This window comes from Schistocerca piceifrons, chromosome 5 (genome assembly GCF_021461385.2).
Source record: "Schistocerca piceifrons isolate TAMUIC-IGC-003096 chromosome 5, iqSchPice1.1, whole genome shotgun sequence".
Taxonomy (NCBI): domain Eukaryota; kingdom Metazoa; phylum Arthropoda; class Insecta; order Orthoptera; family Acrididae; genus Schistocerca; species Schistocerca piceifrons.
In genome coordinates this window covers 149,300,320-149,318,088 of record NC_060142.1, presented here as the reverse complement: position 1 = coordinate 149,318,088, position 17,769 = coordinate 149,300,320, and the positions used below count along the sequence as shown (strand labels likewise).

The following is a 17,769-nucleotide window of genomic DNA, read 5'->3' as shown; positions in this document are numbered from 1 at the left end:
TCCCACCCCACACCATCAAACCACGACCTCCATACAGATCCCTTTCAAGGACATTAGGGGGTTGGTATCTGGTTCCTTGGTTTGGTAGACATGAAACATTCTAGCCGGATTGCCTGAAAGACAATTAAGAAGCTAAATAATGACCCTAAGCAGCAAACGGAAGCACTAAGAGTAACAGCTAACCAAATAGCGCACCAACTCGTTCTTAATGGGAAAACGAAGACTCCAGCAAAAACAATCCCAATAAGAAGTGGTGAAAGTGACACGAACTACTACAGCCGTCCATTTACCATCGAAGAGCTAGAGTCCGCACTTAAATCTCTGAAACCTGGCAAAGCAGCAGGGCTACACGACCTTAGGAATGAACAGATCCTTAAATTTGGCGAGTACACGAAAAACTGGCTGCTCCTACTTTTCAATACCTGTATCCGGCTAAACAACATCCCGAAAATCTGGAGAAAGGGCAAGGTCACAGCCATTCCAAAACCCGGCAAACCATTGGACGAGCCAAAAAATTTCAGACCGGTAACATTACTTTGCTGCTTGTACAAGGTGTTCGAGCGCATGCTGTTGAATCGACTTGTGCCTAATATTGATCATCAGATAATTCCGGAACAGGCGGGGTTTCGCCCTGGGAAAACTTGCACTGGACATGTCTTGAATCTTACCCAGTTCATAGAGAATGGGTACGAAAACCGTCTAATTACTGGAGCCGTACTTGTCGACCTCTCATCCGCATTCGACACTGTAAATCACAAACTGCTGCTCACTAAAATATACGCTATGACTAATGATTTCGGGCTGATACAAATTGTATCAACTCTTCTCAGCAACAGACGGTTCATCGTAAACCTAGGAGGGAAGCGAAGCCGATGGCGTACCCAGAAAAATGGACTACCCCAAGGCAGTGTCCTCGCACCCACTCTTTTCAACATATATGTGAATGATCAACCAGTTGCACCAGGGACTAGGAGCTTTGCTTACGCGGACGATCTTGCAATAGCCGTGCAGGGTCAGAACTTTAACGACATAGAAATTAGCCTTACGAATGCCCTCAACGGTCTAACGCCATACTACGAAGCCAACTGCCTACGCCCGAACGCAGCAAAAACATTATCCTGCCTATTCCATCTTCGAAACCGAGACGCCAAACATATCCTAAACATCACGTGGAACAACTAACGGGTCGCGTTCAGCAGCACTCCTTGTTATTTAGGCGTCACCCTTGATCGCACACTTACTTACAGACATCATGTAGACAAGGTCAGGGGTAAACTATTAACAAGAAACAACCTCCTGAGTAAGCTCACCTCCACAAAATGGGGTGCCGACCCACATACTTTACGTACGTAGGCACTCGCACTCTGCTACTCGGTTGCTGAATACGCTGCCCCAGTTTGGGAAAGATCAGCGCATGCGAAACGAGTGGATCCTCTGGTGAACGATGCCTGTCGCGTAATCACGGGATGCCTAAGACCCACCCCGGTTAGCCAACTTTACTTGCTTAGTGGCATAGCTCCACCCAACATCAGACGAGCTATAGCAAGCGAAGCAGAGCGCCTCAAGAAGCTGCGCGACCAGCGCCATCCTCTCTTCGGACAAAACCCTCCACACACACGTCTAAAATCAAGACGGAGTTCCCTCACCTCAGTTCAATCGCTCGAAACCTCAAAACAAAAGGCCAGATTGTCAAAATGGCAAGCAACATTACCTACGGGAGACCAGGCACCTCTAATCTCACCCAACGAACAATTGGCCTCTGGAAATGAACTAAAATGGACATTATGGAGAACCCTCAACCGCCTACGAAATGGGGTGGGCAGATGCAACGTAAACATGTGTAAATGGGGATACCGAGACGGGACGGATACGTGCCAGTGCGGACAGACCCAAACAATGGACCACCTCCTGGAATGCAGCAGCGTGGGGGAAAGAAGATCTGGCAAACGCTACGGCAGTGGCAGTTAAATGCGCTGAATTTTGGCGGGACGTGATATGATATACAGTATATACTATGTTTGTTTTTATATTGTAATGTGACTCCCCATTTTGGGTTTGTTTTATTTATACAAATGTGTATTGTATTTGTATTTGTGTGTATATTTAATATGTGGGTTGTCTATGGCTTGGACACGATTAAATAAATAAATCTGGTTCCTGGTTCACGCCAGATGTAAACCCGGCGAGAATCATTGTTCAGACTATACCTGGACTCGTCTGTGAACATAACCTTGGACCACTATTCCAATGACCATGTACTGTGTTCTTGACACCAGGCTTTACAGGCTCTCCTGTGACCAGGGGTCAGTGGAATGCATCTTGCAGGTCTCTGGGCGAATAAACCATGTCTGTTGAGTTGTCTGGAGACAACTGTTCCAGTGACTGTGGTAAGGTCCCGAGTAAGGTTACCTGCAGTACTCCGTGGCCGTCTTCGGGCACTGGTGGTGAAATATCGGTCTTCTTGTGGTCTTGTACACTGTGGACGTTCCGTACTGTAGCGCCTGGACAAGTTTTCTATCTGCTAGAATCGTTGCCATAATCCTGAGACCACTCTTTGTGGTACACGGAGGGCCTGTGCTACGACCTTTTGTGTTTGACCAGGCTCCAGTCGCCCTAGTATTCTACTCCTCATAACATCATCAATATGTGTTCTTTGAGCCATTTTCAACACACAGTCACCATTAGCACATCTGAAAACGTCTGCGCACTTATTCGCTGCATCATACTCTGACATGCACCAACACGCCTCTGCGTATGTGGACTGCTGCCAGCGCCACCGTGCGACGACCGCAGGTCAAATGCACCGCATGGTCATACCCCGAGGTGATTTAAACCCGCAAACCGCCTACCAGAGCGTTGTCTCACTGTGTATCAGAATTATCCTTAAATTATGAGCATGAGTGTATATACACAAACCTTCCTCGTGAATCAGTCTACCTACTGATGAAAACTGTGTCAGAACCGCTACAGTGGTTCCTGAGACTATCCGTAACCTAGACAGAGAAAAACGCAGCGGAGGACTTTTTAACATATTATAAATTAACTTACCCCACCGCCATTTACTGTCTGGATGCTATGTCTGATCTCAGGAACTACCGCGAGGATTTTTATATAGCTTTCACTAATACACATTGTTCAAAAGAATTAGGGGAACACGTGTGTCAACGACGAGTATACTAAAGCAGTTTTGATACAGACGGTCCTGCGCTCTAATTGCATGGATCGAGATCTTTGCTTTCAATGTATGAATTCGTTCGCTTTCTGTTGGCTGTGTTATGCATTACATTGTGAGTGGTTCCCTCAACAGGAAGTGAGTAGCGGTGTCCCAGTATTTTCTAGTGAGGTACACAGATGACAGATGTCAATAGTGGACGTTGTATTCAACCAAGCACGTGCAATGAGACTCTTAATGTAGAGCAGGTTGCAAGGGCGGTCTTTTTATAACCAAAAAGGATGGACTTTCCGTCATGTTACTGGAGATGTCAATATCTCTCATTGGTCAGCCATAGGTTGTAGATATGCCACAGGGAGACAGATCAGTACGCAAGGCGATCTGGACAAGATCGCGTTACATCTACAGGTGAAGACGATATCCGGCCGTCTCTGCATTGCAGCGTCGCACGGATACCGCCACAGCACTGAAAGACGATCTCAGAATGGGCACCGCAGCCGCTGTGTCCCATCAGACTGTAATGAACAGATTACGAGAAAGCACCGTACGACCCAGACGTGCTGTTCGAGTACCCCGCTTGACACGACATCATCTTGCAGCTCGCGTTCAGTTTTTAAGTATGCTGTTTAGGTTTTTATATTGGTAACGTCACGTAGCGCTCTGTATTAAAATCGCCGACTGCGCTGTGTGCATTCTGTGGCTGGTTGGACTCGATGTTGGAAGTTTTTCGTCAGTGTAGTGTTGGGCAGTTGGATGTGAAGAGCCCGCAGCGTTGGGCAGTTGGAGGTGAGCCGCCAGCATTGGCGGATGTGGAGAGAGAGATGCCAGAGTTCTGAGATGTGAATATGAGCGGACAACCTGGACATGTGTCCGTCAGAAAAAGAAAATCTGTTAAACTGGATGTCAAGAATATATATACACTCCTGGAAATGGAAAAAAGAACACATTGACACCGGTGTGTCAGACCCACCATACTTGCTCCGGACACTGCGAGAGGGCTGTACAAGCAATGATCACACGCACGGCACAGCGGACACACCAGGAACCGCGGTGTTGGCCGTCGAATGGCGCTAGCTGCGCAGAATTTGTGCACCGCCGCCGTCAGTGTCAGCCAGTTTGCCGTGGCATACGGAGCTCCATCGCAGTCTTTAACACTGGTAGCATGCCGCGACAGCGTGGACGTGAACCGTATGTGCAGTTGACGGACTTTGAGCGAGGGCGTATAGTGGGCATGCGGGAGGCCGGGTGGACGTACCGCCGAATTGCTCAACACGTGGGGCGTGAGCTCTCCACAGTACATCGATGTTGTCGCCAGTGGTCGGCGGAAGGTGCACGTGCCCGTCGACCTGGGACCGGACCGCAGCGACGCACGGATGCACGCCATGACCGTAGGATCCTACGCAGTGCCGTAGGGGACCGCACCGCCACTTCCCAGCAAATTAGGGACACTGTTGCTCCTGGGGTATCGGCGAGGACCATTCGCAACCGTCTCCATGAAGCTGGGCTACGGTCCCGCACACCGTTAGGCCGTCTTCCGCTCACGCCCCAACATCGTGCAGCCCGCCTCCAGTGGTGTCGCGACAGGCGTGAATGGAGGGACGAATGGAGACGTGTCGTCTTCAGCGATGAGAGTCGCTTCTGCCTTGGTGCCAATGATGGTCGTATGCGTGTTTGGCGCCGTGCAGGTGAGCGCCACAATCAGGACTGCATACGACCGAGGCACACAGGGCCAACACCCGGCATCATGGTGTGGGGAGCGATCTCCTACACTGGCCGTACACCACTGGTGATCGTTGAGGGGACACTGAATAGTGCACAGTACATCCAAACCGTCATCGAACCCATCGTTCTACCATTCCTAGACCGGCAAGGGAACTTGCTGTTCCAACAGGACAGTGCACGTCCGCATGTATCCCGTGCCACCCAACGTGCTCTAGAAGGTGTAAGTCAACTACCCTGGCCAGCAAGATCTCCGGATCTGTCCCCCATTGAGCATGTTTGGGACTGGATGAAGCGTCGTCTCACGCGGTCTGCACGTCCAGCACGAACGCTGGTCCAACTGAGGCGCCAGGTGGAAATGGCATGGCAAGCCGTTCGACAGGACTACATCCAGCATCTCTACGATCGTCTCCATGGGAGAATAGCAGCCTGCATTGCTGCGAAAGGTGGATATACACTGTACTAGTGCCGACATTGTGCATGCTCTGTTGCCTGTGTCTATGTGCCTGTGGTTCTGTCAGTGTGATCATGTGATGTATCTGACCCCAGGAATGTGTCAATAAAGTTTCCCCTTCCTGGGACAATGAATTCACGGTGTTCTTATTTCAATTTCCAGGAGTGTATATATATATATATATATATATATATATATATATATATATATATATATATATATAATGACTTTTGAACACTACTATGGTAAATACATTGTTTGTTCTCTACCAAAATCTTTCATTTGCTAACCATATGCCTATCAGTAGTTAGTGCCTTCAGTAGTTAGAATCTTTTATTTAGCTCGCAGTATTGGCGCTCGCTGTATTGAAATAGTTCGAGCAACGAAGATTTTGGTGAGATAAGTGATTCATGAAGGGTATATGTTATTGTTAGTCAGGGCTATTCTTTTGCAGGGATTAGTAAAAATCAGATTGCGTTGCGCTAAAATATTGTGTGTGAGTTTAGAAATGATCAGAATAAGTAAAGAGAGAACAGTCTCAGTACGTTCAGTTTCACTTTGGAGTTTCAAAATCAAGCAACGTAGAAGTTTTACCAGCACAGTCATTCTTTACATTCAAGAGGGGAAGTTTCAAGTTCTGCCGTTCCCACGTCCACTGGAAACTTCATCACTGACGAAACGTGTTCTTCATAGACGAGTCCAGATATCCTCTGACGCAAGGTATTGGCCGTGTTGGTGTACGGAGATCCGTGGAGAGCGGTAACTGCCAAATGTTGTCCAGGAAATCGACAGATTACCAAGGTTCTGTGATATTGTGGGAATACTTCAAAGTGGCCTCCCTTACAGATCTTGTCGTTGTCCATTGTCGCCTTACCGCCGGATAGTACGTCGAACAGACCCTGTTGGACCATGTGGTAACTGCAGCGTACGATGGTAGCTCTGAATTCCTGATGGGCGTCAGCAGGAATGTCTTGCGATGCCTGGACATTGAAGTAATCGAACGGCCTTCGGTACTCCCGACCTGAACTACATCGTGCATATGTGGGACATGCTTGAGAGACACGTTCGTGGTTGTCATCCTGTTCCAACACAGACTCTCTGAGCGCTCTCATTGACGAATGGGACCGGATACCTCAGGGTGACCCCAATTGACGTATGCGGAAGATGCCACGTAGGCATCAGGTGGTAATAAACGCTCACGGAGGGCATAAACGTTATTCAAGCCCTTAGAGACTAATTAAAAGCACGCAGTATGATGATTGTTTCCACTTTGTTGTCGACACCTGTAGGGCAGTTCTGTTTTTTTTTATGTAAACGATTGAAGACATACTGGTGATTTGTTGTGTGCTTAATATGTAAAAGATAAAAATACAATTTGGTTCAGTGTCAGTTACTGCTCAGTGGAGTGAGTGCAGCAGACGCCCAAGGCCATGTTTCCCTAATTCTTTTGAGTGGTGTATATATTGATACACGAGGAAAATTTGTTGTATTAGGAGGAGGAGATTACTGTTTAACGTCCCGTCGACAACGAGGTCATTAGAGACGGAGCACAAGCTCGGATTAGGGAAGGATGGGGAAGGAAATCGGCCGTGCCCTTTCTAAGGAACCATTCCAGCAATTGCCTGAAGCGATTTAGGGAAATCACAGAAAACCTATATCAGGATGGCCGGACGCGGGATTGAACCGTCGTCCTCCCGAATGCGAGTCCAGTGTGCTAACCACTGTTCCACCTCGCTCGGTTTGTTGTATTACTACATATTATAAACAAGTCGCCCCTCTGTAGAGAGTAAATGCCACCCACGCGAAGCCTCGATGGGTCAGCTACTTACTTTATAATACACTATGTACAGATTACTGTGTATGATTCTGGTCAAGCTTCGCCATTCTCTGGAGTTGCGACGGCTGCTTACTTCTTTTCCCACTAGATACCGCCTCCTGTGTGGCTGATCAGGTTGTAGCTCTCATCATCGCCGCAAGATGTCATTCCAAACGCATATTACTACGGAATGGATAATAATGCATTTATTGCACTCATAATTTTATAACTATAAAAATACACACGATCTTTCCTCGTGAATCAGTCTATCTACCAGTGAAAACCGTATCAGAATCCCTAATCGGGTTTCGGAGATTATCCTTCAGGTACACACAGATAAAACCCGAAGGTAGACTTTAATATGTATAGATACAATAACAAACAGAAATTATTTCACGCTATTTACAAACAGATGGCGCATTCGATTTCCATTCTTTAGGTCAACTGAAGACTGTGGAGACGGAAAGGCCTAATTTGAAATAAAATAAATTTGCTAAATCTTGCAAAACAGTGTACCCTCTGTAACGGGTCGTGTGACTAGGGCCTCCCGTCGGGTAGACCGTTCGCCAGATGCAAGTCTTTCGATTTGACGCCACTTCAGTGACCTGCGCGTCCATGGGGATGAAATGATGATGACTAGGACAACACAACACCCAGTTGTGTTCCCTAGCCGGGAATCGAACCTAGGCCCTTAGGATTAACATTCTGTCGTGCTGACCACTTTTATTTTGTTTTGTTCGTCCGTTCAATCTGCTCGGAGCAGACGTCGTAAGACAATCGTTTAAGTTCGTTGTCGATCGAACAACTCAGTTTTTTTATTACAGAGGACAGCTAACGCTCTGACCGAACACGCTGAGCTACCGTGCCGGCACTCAGCTACTGGGGCAGACCATAACGGGTTAAAAGCAAGGAAGAAGAAGAAAGAGACTGGTGTATCCAATGTCAGGAAAATTAATTCAGCGAGCATACTTGTTTTTGAACGTGGAAGCTTGTTTCAAGTTACAAGGCTCGTCTGAAAACCAAGGGTCGAATGGCTACAGTGCATTAAAATGGTAGGCTGCATGACAAATCATATTCTTATCCTGGCCGAAAGCCGCAATATCAGCGTCCCAAATTGCGCCGAAATTAAATATAAGAGTGATTTCTTGTGGTAAACCATCATGAAAGCAATGACCAATCACATTCCCTCTGAAACATCCACCAGACCTTCCTACCCAGCCTCAGTGCGGGTACCTTTCTCGGAGAATACCGTCGTTTGGGCCTAGGATTCTTCCGTACTTTTGACTGTCACAAGCCACCAACAGCTCCAGCAGTTACTCAAAATCTGAATGACGTCGGTACTTACACCTGAACTGCAGTAAAATAAACGAAACACTTACACCGTTCTAAAGAATAAGGGAAAAGTTAGTTTGGGCGCCTGCTATACTCCATTGATTAGTAACTCAGAACTGCATATGTTAAGAAATTATGTTCAAATGGCTCTCAGCACTATGGGACTTAAATCTGAGGTCATCAGTCCCCTAGACTTAGAACTACTTAAACCTAACTAACCTAAGGACATCACACACATCCATGCCCGAGGCAGGATTCGAACCTGCGACCGTAGCAGCAGCGTGGTTTCGGATTCAAGCGCCTAGAACTGCTCGGCCACAACGGACGGCTACGAAATTATACCCTTTTCTTTCACAAACTGAGTACACAACAGAATATCAATAAATCCTTGATTCCTTACATAAAAAAACTGAAATGTCAGACAGCTATCGAAAAAACAAATTGGGAGCAATCATTAATCCTGTCTTCCTGAGTGCTCTTCAATGGACTTTGAGACTTCAGTGGTCTCTGTGAATGTTTATCATTTCCTGACACCAACTTGTCATGCCCCTTATAAGCCCATGGAGGTTACCCTCTGTTACGTGTTCCCTTTGTTCAATGAGAGCCCATGAGATTTCTTTGAGTGTGTTATGGAACAGGACGACCATGGACACGTCTGTCAAGCATGTCCCACATGTGCACGTTGGGGTCTAGGTCGGGACTCACCGACGGCCATTCCGTTACTTCAATGTCCAGGCTTCGCCAGACACCCCCGCTAAGGTCCACCACATGGACCCTGGCATTAGAAGGAATTCGTGGCCACCACCGTGTGCTGCATGCACTACATGGCTCAACACGATCCGTTCAATTTACTGCGTGGTGGTGAGGCGACCATGGACAACGACAAGATCCTTATTACTGTCAACACTGATGCCTCCCCACCACATAGCAGAACCTTGGAAATCTGTCGATTTCCCGGACAGCGTCTGGAAGGTACCGCTTACCACAGGTTTTCACTCATCAACATGGCCTTTACCTTGCATCAGAGGATATCAAGACTCGTCTGTGAATGACACGTTTCGTCGTCGATAATGTGGTAGTTAACACGGGAGAGACAGAATTGAAGGCGAGCTGCAAGTGTTGTCAAGTAGAGTACTCGGACATGACGTCTGGACCGTACGGTGCTTTCTCGTCACCTGTTCATTACAGTCTGATGGTACACAGCGGCTCCAGTGGGCCTTCTGAGATCATCTTGCAGTGTTCTGGCGGTATACGTGCGACGCCGCAACGCAGAGATGGCTGGATATCGGTCTTCACGTGCGGCTTTAATGCACCGGCGCCTTGTGTACCTCCTTGTCTCCCTGTGGCGTGTCCACAACCTATGGATGACAAATGGAGAGACTTTGGCATCTGCAGCAACAGGAGAGAAAGTCAGTCCCTTTTGGATCAAACAGACCGCTCTTGCAAGTTGCAATGTATTGAGATGTCGCAATGCATATACTTGGTTGAATACAACGTCCACAAATGATTGTCATATGTGTACTTTACTAGAAAACACTGGGACACCTCAATTCTTTCTGCGGGGTCACCTCGCATTGTAGTGCATGATACAGCCAACAGATAGTGAATGATTTTAACTGTTGCATACATTGAAAGGGAAGATCTCAAGCCATCCAACAGGATCACAGATGCCGCATGTACCAAAACTGGACGCTGATTCACATGCTCCTCTAATTCTTCTGAACAGCATACAAACGTTAAAAAGTGTATAGGTTCGCGACGCGCTGTCTGTCTGTCTGCTGCAAAACATAGCTACCCTATACAGTGGCTATTCTCGAGTTTCACATTACTTCTTAAAACATGTCAGTATCCGAAGAGCGAATTACGTTAATGTGATACCTCTGTATAGAATGGACATACACAATTTCTCTTTAAAAAGATTTTTGTAATAAGGAAGAATTCGATGATTTCCGTCGTGGCGCGAGAATATGTCACGAGTAATATTTAATTCGGATGATATACAGATTGCAGATATTCACTGAAACACAAGGAGAAATTGCACCTCACAATTACTAATAAAAACACTCGATATGTTGTTGTTGTGGCCTTCAGTCTGAAGACTGGTTGATGCAGTTCTCCACGCTAGTCTATCCTACGCAAGCCTACATCCGCTTGAACCTGCTTACTTAACTCAAGCCTTTGCCTCACTCCTTAAGTCCTTCCAATCCCCCGCCCCCAACTTGCAATAAATTACTTTTTCCCTCAGTTCGATTTGGTAACTGCTTATTAATAATTTCTTCAGCTTTCCCCTGTAGCACCACAATCAGAAGCTTCCATTCTCTTCTCGACTGATCTGCTTATACTGCACAGACTTCCTAAATTAAAACTTATATTCGATGTCAACTAATTTAATTTTTTCAGGAATGCATTTCTTTCTCCTCACCCGTACAGAGAAGTCCTCGTTCGATATAAAGTGCAACAGGCATGGGACTCCGGTTATTAATGTATCAGCATTTCACATTTGCAATAGTTTTTCTGGCGCTCACGTTAACCTGTAATGCTGCAACGTTAATTGCATAAATATATTACGAAGGTAATCCCAAAAGTAAGGTCTCCTATTTTTTTATAAGTACATGAACCTGTTTATTTCTACAAGGGTTTGCAACAGCTTACAGATTGAACATTTAGCTATTTTTCGACATACTCAAGATTTCTGTCGATGCATTTTTGTAGACGCTGTGGCAGTTTTTGTATGTGCATGTCATACCAGCTCGCCGCCTTGCTGCTCAGAAAGTTATGAACCTCTTCTTTCACCTCGTCGTCGGAGCTGAATCGCTTTCCGGCCAAATGTTCTTTTAACCTAGGGAACAGGTCTTAGTCACCGGGCACCAAGTCAGAACTATAGGGTAGGTGAGTGATTATGTTCCACTGAAACTGTTGCAGGAGGGCAACGGTTTGCCGAGCAATGTGTGGGCGAGCGTTGTCATGGAGAATGTGACACCCCTGCTCAATATTCCTCTTCTCCGGTTCTGAATTGGCCGTTTGAGTTTTTTCAGAGTCTCACAGTACCTGTCAGCGTTAACTGTGGTCCTAGCGATTCAGCTCCGACGGCGAGGTGGAAGAAGAGGTTCATAACTTTCTGAAGAGCATTGCGGCGAGCTGGTGTGACATGGGCGTACAAAAACTGCCACGGCGTCTACAAAAATTCATCGACAGAAATGGTGATTATGTCGAAAAATTGCTAAATGTTCAAGCTGTCAACTGATGTAAACCATTGTAGAAATAAACAGGTCTAAGTACTTATAAAAAAACAGGAGACCTTACTTTTGGGATTATCCTCGTATCTACACAAATGTGTTCCCGAAATTTCATTACTCTGCATTAATTATTTCTTGGTGTTGGGATTCGTGTCAGTCGGTGTTCGTAAAGGATACTTACAACCGGAATTTATTTAGGAACAAAATTCAGGAAATGATAATGGATGAACAAGAGAGAAATAAAAAATACCCTCATAGCATCCAGTAGTTCGGCAATCCGAGGTCAGAGTATATGACATGAATGTGCCCGAAGAGGAAGAAGAAGACAAACAAGAAGAACTGATATACTGATTTAACGGGCTTTGTAAAAGGTCTGTCCGAATTATACCGTTGCGTCTGACAGAAAGAAATATATGTTTGCTACGCATTTTCTCTCTCTAAGTCTTATTTCGGTCAGATGCAACGGTAAGGTGGCACGCCCTTGAGCCCGTGCAACGCACGCATGTAAAGGAACGGTGCTCACCGTAAACTGTAGACCAGATTCCTATCTCCTTAGCACGGCCAGCAGGCGCTCTGTAATTTCACAGCTCGTTGAGGGGACTCGAGTACTCTTGCAGCGCTTCTCAAATCAAGATTTAGTTTTTTGCTTTCAATTGAATAGCAGCGAAAGCAACACACCATGTGTTCAGGGTCGGCGGTAATCTCCGTATCTCAGCTAGACTCAGTTTGACCCTCCTAGCGTTGTAAATCATAGACGGTCCCGAAACAGGCCCACGGTTAAGCTTTTCTGTTCCCAGCAAAAAGAACACCTTGTACGATGAAGCTCCAAATGCGTTTTTTCAGATAACATTAGCCTCTTCACTGATCAGAGTGAAAGTATTTAAGCAAATTTCACCTCCTGTGTTATGGACATAAAGCGACGACTCTTATTAATTTTTGATATTTCCCTCAATTTGACAGATTTGTAAGGTAAGGAATGAAAGAATTTAGTGTTACAGCTTCACGACTCCTCACTCGTCTCGTTGGATCGCAGTTCTCTATGGCTGTGAAATGAAGAAGAAGCAATGAAAAAATTAGAAGCTTCTGAAAAATAGCGTTACAGGAGTTTTCAACATCATATCGCTGGCTGTTCGCAACAGGAATGAAGACGTTCTGCGACAAGCGAAGAAGGAAAGAACTAGCTAATAAAGATCGTAATCAATCTGCATTCGCTTTGGCGGTACGTATACTAAAATTGAAAGGATACAGAGAAGATTAGCATGGCCCTGTGCAAGGATAATACCCAAAATATAATGTATCGAAGACAGCGAATGATTGATCGCTTCAATGGTTATTAAATAAGATAGATAGGATTTAATTAATTTCTACTTCTTGAAATGTAAATTGCATATGAATAATCTGTGTAGATACGAAAACAGTAACTCTTAAAGCTTAAGACACAACTCAATTGTTCGGTGTGTCCTCCACGCGATGCACGGCAAACATCTGTGTGGTAGCCGAATGCGTCCCATTCGAGAAGAATCATCTATCGTATTGCTGAGTTCAAAGCAGGTCTCATGCGGTTTCGCAGTTCGTCATACTTGTTGGTAGATGTTGAGTGCAAACTGTCTCGTTTCCAAAGCCCCACAAGACAAAGTCATGCGGCGTGAGATCAGGAAATCTCAGTGGGAAAGAGTGAGAGTCATATCATTGAGCTGGTGATCGAAACTTTAGATCCTCTGCTTTCCAACTGTTTGCACTCACATCCAATGTACCTTTCATGAAATAAAAGTAATTAAATTGGGTCCATATTTCTAAATAACCCTTCAAAGAGTACCACTTTGTAAAAGCATTAATGCACGCGCAAATAACATTTGAGTTAGTTTCACACGGAATGTTATCAATTTTCAAATGTGCAACGCTGAATAATGCAAATATGAATCGTACAACCTTTATAAAGACTTGATAGAACCTTCTTAAACGCAAAGGGTTTGTTTACTGCGCCGGCCGCGGTGGTCTAGCGGTTCTAGGCGCTCAGTCCGGAACCGCGCGACTGCTACGGTCGCAGGTTCGAATCCTGCCTCGGGCATGGCTGTGTGTGATGTCCTTAGGTTAGTTAGGTTTAAGTAGTTCTAAGTTCTAGGGGACTGATGACCACAGATGTTAAGTCCCATAGTGCTCAGAGCCATTTGTTTACTGCAAACTATTTCCAAGTAACACTGATTGAATATTACGCATAACTGGTGCCTAAACAAAGGCCAAATCTGTACTGAGTATTAAGTTAATAGGCTTGATTCGTGACGAGAAATGTGCTTGTCGTTTGTTACAGATATCATTTAAAAATTCAAAGCACCGTCTCAGCAACTGCCTCAAGGCATCTTTACCCGATTTCTGAAAAGTCTTGTGAAAAATAAGCTGGTGCACTGGCTAACGTGTAGGAGCTCTAATTCTTAAACAAACTGGGTATGAAAATAGGGTTAGGTGCCATGATGCCATCTCGTATCATCATGAATGCATAATTCTACAAGGGAGGACAAAAAAAATCTCTCTACTTCAATGAATGCGAGAACGAAAAATCTCAGAAAATTTTTTATAATGTTGGGGTATAAATAATACAAAATTTGTAGCGCCTTAGGACAGTATAGTTTACTAATACATATGTCGCTTAATTAACCAACTATACCTGTAATGAAAGCTAAAAAATATTTCCAACGGGAACTGAACATAGACACATGTAAACGTTGATTCTAGTACCTCACAAAGGAATTACAGAGCCCTGTAATACATCATCAGACAAACGGGTTGCAAAATTACACTACTGGCCATTAAAATTGCTAAACCACAAAGATGACGTGCTACAGACGCGAAATTTAATCAACAGGAAGAAGATGCTGTGATATGCAAATTAGTAGCTTTTCAGAGCATTCACACAAGGTTGGCGCCGGTGGCGACACCTACAACGTGCTGACATGAGGAAAGTTTCCAACCGATTTCTCATACACAAACAGCAGTTGACCGGCGTTGCCTGGTGAAACGTTGTTGTGATGCCTCGGGTAAGGAGGAGAAATGCGTACCATCACGTTTCCGACTTTGATAAAGGTTGGATTGTAGCCTATCGCGATTGCGGTTTATCGTATCGCGGCATTGCTGCTCGGGTTGGTCGAGATCCAATGACTGTTAGCAGAATATGGAATCGGTGGGTTCAGGAGGGTAATACGGAACGCCGTGCTGGATCCCAACGGCCTCGTATCACTAGCAGTCGAGATGACGGGCATCTTATCCGCATGGCTGTAACAGCTCGTGCAGCCACGTCTCGATCCCTGAGTCAACAGACGGGGCCGTTTGCAAGACAACAACTATCTGCACGAACAGTTCGACGACGTTTGCATCAGCATGGACTATCAGCTCGGAGACCATGACTGCGGTTACCCCTGATGCTGCATCACAGACAGGAGCGCCTGCGATGGTGTACTCAACGACGAACCTGGGTGCACGAATGGCAAAACGTCATTTTTTTTGGATGCATCCAGGTTCTGTTTACAGCATCATGCTGGTCGCACCCGTGTTTGCGGAGCATCGCGGTGATCGCACATGGGAAGCGTGTATTCGTCATCGTCATACTGGCGTATCAACCGGTGTGATGGTATAGGGTGCCATTGGTTACACGTCTCGGTCACCTCTTGTTCGCAATGACGGCACTTTGAACACCGGACGTTACATTTCAGATGTGTTACGACCCGTGGCTCTACCCTTCAAAATGCATCTGAGCACTATGGGACTTAACTTCTGAGATCAACAGTCCCCTAGAACTTAGAACTACTTAAACCTAACTAACCTAAGGACATCACACTCATCCATACCCGAGGCAGGATTCGAACCTGCGACCGTAGCGGTCTCGCGGTTCCAGACTGTAGCGCCTAGAACCGCTCGGCCACTGTAATGTCCCCACAGAAAATACCCTCTACCACGCACCAATTAATCATTGTCAATCAAACCATCCACATTCATTCACTTTGGAAAAGTATCTGATTTGATTTTCTCGTAATATATGTGGCGACAGCTCGTCGACGCCTAAGTATTTTCTAGTACGTTTATTCTTTGAAATAACAGAGATGCATATATGCATTCTCCATGGTTGTCAGAGTGGTAACGAGGACAGCTTCTGTAGTATCGGTTGAGATATTCACGTGTTTCTGAGTGATACATATTTTGCTTTTATTCTCGCTAAATGCCGGCCGAAGTGGCCGTGCGGTTAAAGGCGCTGCAGCCTGGAACCGCAAGACCGCTACGGTCGCAGGTTCGGATCCTGCCTCGGGCATGGATGTCTGTGATGTCCTTAGGTTAGTTAGGTTTAACTAGTTCTAAGTTCTAGGGGACTAATGACCTCAGCAGTTGAGTCCCATAGTGCTCAGAGCCATTTGAACCATTTTTTTCCTCGCTAAAGCGAGCCAATTAACATTTTTGTGCTAGCGGTTTGTTTGAAGAGAAAGAGACTGTAAACGGAAAATAATTAAGACGTGGAATCACCGGAGATCTGGACATGTAATGGAGATGGATTGAATACACAATTTCCTTCGTAAATAAGGTTTGTGACTTTTTTGTTCTGGAGTGAATGAACGAATGAGTTTTTTCTGAATCATTTGATGATCACGTTGGCCCTGTAATTAGTGGGGAAGTTTCAGCTGTGTCAAAGAGAGCCTGCAATCACTGAGTCTGTGTTAAATCGTCCAAAAAGGCTTCGTACACATCTGGAATTCGCAATCTTTCGTAAAAGGAACAAATTGTCCACACGATTGATTCTCCCGACTGAATGCAGTGTTTAACATTAATAATAAAATGTTAAACCATCTCAGCCGGCGCTCTACCCTTCATTCGATCCCTGCGAAACCCTACATTTCACCAGGATAATGCACGACCGCATGTTGCAGTTCCTGTACGGGCATTTCTGGATACAGAGAATGTTCGACTGCTGCCCTGGCCAGCACATTCTCCAGATCTCTCACCAAGTGAAAATGTCTGGTCAATGGTGGCCGAGCAACTGATTCTTCACAATACGCCAGTCACTACTCTTGGTGAGCCGTGGTATCGTGTTGAAGCTGCATGGGCAGCTCTACCTGTACACGCTATCCAAGCTCTGTTTGACTCAATGCCCAGGCGTACCTAGGCCATTATTACGGCCAGATGTGGTTGTTCTGGGTGCTGATTTCTCAGGATATATGCACCCAAATTGCGTGAAAATGAAATCATGTGTCAGTTCTAGTATAATATATTTGTCCAATGAATACACGTTTATCATCTGCATTTCTTCTTGGTGTAGCAATTTTAATGGCCAGTAGTGTACTTTAGATGAACTATGTACTTGAAACATGAGAACCATGAACGAAATGAATGAAATACACAATTAGCGTTTGCAGTAAAGAGCGTGCTGAAACACCGAAACCTTCCCATTAACTACCCAGAACGCGTTCCCACTTCGTTGTTCAGAGCATCTCGGAAAAAAAGGGGTTTCGGCGGTCGGACTTCCCATTGGCTAGTACTGGCGCAAGTATTAGAGATCACAAAGATATGACATACGAACTGGTGCTATCATATTTGCAACTTGTCTATCGACCCTTGAGGAACGTTAAGCTCATAAACAAGTGAATATCGAAGCAGGTCGCAGCGCATGGCACCGACATGTTTCGCCCTGTATTGCACCAGACTTGGCGGAAAATTGTAGTTGAAGGGATAACGGACGGGAAGAATCATCGAGATAAGCCTAGACATGACAATGTAAGACAGATGGTTATGACGTGCGACATGACAACTATCCCGAAATGAAGAGATTTAGTTGACGAGCGATAGAACTGAAAAAGTACATGAAACTAACATTAGGTCGATGACCTAAATAACTCTGTTATTTGCAGGACTAAAATGAATGGTTATGTCTCAATCTTCAATCCCTTGGACACCATTCTATACCTAAAGGACAATACTTGTAGTACCATGATTATTTCTCGCCCCCTGTCCTTCCTATTTTGTTTCAATCACGGATAGTCTACAGGAAGAGAGAGCGTCAATA

At 45.4% G+C, this 17,769-nt stretch overlaps 1 non-coding gene across 1 annotated transcript; it reads left to right on the top strand.

Moving 5' to 3' along the window:
• The first annotated feature begins 12,933 nt into the window (after positions 1–12,933).
• On the top strand, positions 12,934–13,045 carry LOC124799737. The gene has a single exon (XR_007017078.1). It is a non-coding gene; the product is annotated as a U6 spliceosomal RNA (small nuclear RNA).
• The last annotated feature ends 4,724 nt before the right edge of the window (positions 13,046–17,769 follow it).